Genomic DNA, 3,466 nt, shown 5'->3' with positions numbered 1-3,466 from the left:
CCACAATGGTGCTCAAGACATTGATCTCAAGCTCTGGCAGCACCTTGCTCTCCTCGTGTGGAGAAGATGGCCCCGTATCTTCTACTACAGATTGTGCACCCTCTGGAAAGTGCTCTGATGCAAGCTGCTCTTCCACACTAGCACTCATTCCTACTGCTTTCACTTCCTTGTCATCCCTCAAATACCCTGCCCAAAGCAATGCAGGCATCTCTACCTCCTCATCCGAATCCTCATCGGCGATAAGGAATGCAAAAGTGGCGAGCTACGAGAGGAACCTAGTTCCTAAATTGCCCTTCCCCAACCTCTTCACCTCCTGCTTATTGAAGGTACAGTAAGCTCCTGCGGGGATGCAGATGTCGATGAAGCGTTCAAGGCGCTGGATGTAGGGGCGGGCATATTGTTGAATGTACTTAAGCAGCTCAACAGGCACCCATCGATCATTGGGGCAATGGGGAAAGGAGATGGAGTGGGGAGCCAAGTATTGCTCCATGTATGCAATCTGCGTCTCATAATGTTGGGACGCAAGGGTGAGCGACTTTTCAAAGTCGACTTCACGAGAGAACATAACAAAGAGCTCGCTCTTGCCCGCCCACGGGGTGGTGGAGAGGAACTCATAGAAGTTGTCAAAGTGGGTAGCCATGTGAATGCAAAGAGATAGTGTGAACTCGTGCTTGGTTTCTATCGCGTGAAAATGAGAAAGAAGACACCTTTGGCTATTTATAGTTAAAATTTAAAGTTTGGCCTTTTCACACTAGACCGCTAGACCAAAAAATTACAGTTTGCAAAAATATTAAGATTTCAATTAAATAAAGATTGGTTAAAAAAGAGCCTGCTATAAAATTACAAGCATGTCATCTAATCTAAAATTGTTATAATGTCTTTATTTTTTGCTCCTCTTGTGACATTTACTTCATGTTGATCTCCATCTCCTTGTTGACTTGAAAGCTTGTCATTGCCTTCACCTCGATCCTGAAACTCTTGCCCCTCACGTGCATCAAAACAACAAAGGCTATTTTCCCATATACTCAGTTTATCTTCAAGCTCTTCCACACATGCCTACTATGTGTTGGTAGGGCTATGCACCTACCAACACATGTCTACTATGTGTTGGTAGGGCTATGCCTACTATGTGTTGGTAGGGCTATGCACCTTGCTTGCTGAAAATTCAAGGTCCCCCATTTGCCATTGTTCTGAGACCATGGTTGTCCCCTCCTTACGCTTCCCAATTTGTAAAAATATAGAAAGTGGCACAATAATCAGAAAGTGTAAGGGTTAATTCTAGACATGTAGTGGAATTAGATATACCTTTCTTCTCATCAACTTGAAACTTGACTCTTTCACATTGTCAAAGCCCATGATGCTAAAGTGTTGACGCAGGTCTGCTAGGCTCCAATGCTTGCTTGCTGCTGCCACTCGCTCAATCCATCCATTTTGCATCATCATAACTACCTCAATAGGCATAATTTCTTCTTCTGAGGCTTGAAGTGGGATCCATGTCCCGTGCTTTTGCATCCATCTTTGGTAGTGCAGATGCATGTACAAAATAGAGCGTGTCTTCAAGAACCTGAAAGACACTGTAGAATCTACTACATTGCACTTGTACACATCACCTTGATGTGACCCCTCATTAACCTCCCAACCCTCTCCTAGTAATCCTTGAATGAGGTCAGACCATACCTCCTTACAAATATACATTGTTTTTGTTTGGTGCATTGGCATGGAATTGAACATGTGCACAAAAACATGTAAGGGACAAAACCAATTTAGCCCTACTGACCTAGATGCCTTTGAAAACTTGAGTGATGTCTTGATATCACTTACCATCTTAAACTTTAAGCATAAGATGGTCCAAGCATCAGGTTTGGGCCATTCGGGATTGTTAAGAGGGGGGTTGGGGATCTCTTCTAGCTTGCCAAATAAACCTAGTTTTTTATCTACAAAATATGAGTGAGAAAAAAAAAAAGACATTGTTATGTACAAGATCACTTGGGCTTTGAGATACAAACATTGCCTCTCCAATGGATGCATGCATAGCATAGAAAACTCCAGTGAGGCTTTGGAGTGGTTGTTCCTCAACATAATTAGAGGGGAAAATATCTGCAAAGAGACATAAGAAAATGGAGAATCATAAGATAATTTGAAACAAAAAATCTAATATTAGCATGCTGTTAAAGCTGTGTTTATGTTACACTGATAATTTGAAGGAAACCTTGGTCGTTGGCCTTGAATGTACAGGTCTCCAAGGGTATACACATGTTGCACTATGGCAACCAGTCCTTTCTTCTTAGTATGCTTGAAGCCTTGTAGCCCCCCTTCCAACAACGATGTAGCATATTCCCCAGTTGACGCACTCAATGTGGTCCCTTAGAGCTTGGCTGCATGTAGACCCAAGCCCCAACCCTGAATCTTGTTGGAGCCCAAACTCCATTCTCATCTCTTGTGTTATGCAGCACAAGCTCTTCCACCTTCTCCCTAGGTCTTTTCACATTACTGGAAGAGGCCATGGTGGTAAGGAAAGAGAAGAAGGGAAAAGAAAAGCTTGTTTTACAACAGAGGAGTGGAGAGGAGAGAAAGTTCAGGGTTTTCAGTGCAGCAATGGAAAGCTTAAAAGAGGGTTAGAGTTTGAGAATAGGCTTCCTGAACCTAGAGTAGACTAAAGAGGGATAGAGTTTTTGCAGCAATGGAGAGGGAGAAAGCTTGAGAGAGAGAGAGAGAGGGAGATTGAGAGGGAGGGAGCTTGAGAAGAAGGGAGAGCTTGAGAGGGATGGAGTTTCTGTAGCAATGGAGAGCTTAGAAAAGGAAGAAAGAGGGAGAGGGAGCTTGAGACTGAGGGAGCTTGACAAGGAGGGAGAGCTTGAGAGGTATGGAGTTTCTGCAGCAATAGAGAGCTTAGAAGAGGAAGAAAGAGGTTCAAAATGAGCTTTCCAAACCTAGAGTATGTTGGAGGGAAGTTTGAGAGGGAAAACACACTTTTGGGGAAAAATTAAAAATTTTCAATTTTTAGGGTTTTTAATTTGCGCGATTCTCGGTGGGGGGACCTCTAAGTTTGGGCCCAAGAGGTAGGGGGACAAGAATAGTAATTAGGTCCCATTAGCAAACCAAAGCCTAGGCCCCCTAGGATCAAAGAAGTAAAAAATGTACACCCGTGACCCACCTCTCTTCCTATTGGTCCATTCCTAATCAAAAGTTAATCTAAGAGGCCCTCTTTGGGTCCAAAAAATTCCTAATGTAGAAATAAGAGTCCCCAATTGAGCCAACTATTTTCTTCAAATTTATGCTCAATTGAGCCAACTATTTTCTTCAAATTTCTGCTTTTCTTAGAAAATTAAAAAGAGGAAGTATGTATAAAAAATAAAAAATAAAATCGTGACATGGCATGATATTCAAATAAGAAGGGGCTAAAGTGGAGAGGGAGAGGGAGAGAGAGAGAGGGGCGCGGGAAAACCAAATTCAATGCAGCCTTCTT

The sequence above is a fragment of the Cibotium barometz genome, chromosome 11 (genome assembly GCF_041138505.1).
Source record: "Cibotium barometz isolate CiBa-2024 chromosome 11, ASM4113850v1, whole genome shotgun sequence".
NCBI classification, from domain to species: domain Eukaryota; kingdom Viridiplantae; phylum Streptophyta; class Polypodiopsida; order Cyatheales; family Cibotiaceae; genus Cibotium; species Cibotium barometz.
Note: the sequence above shows the minus strand (reverse complement) of the source record.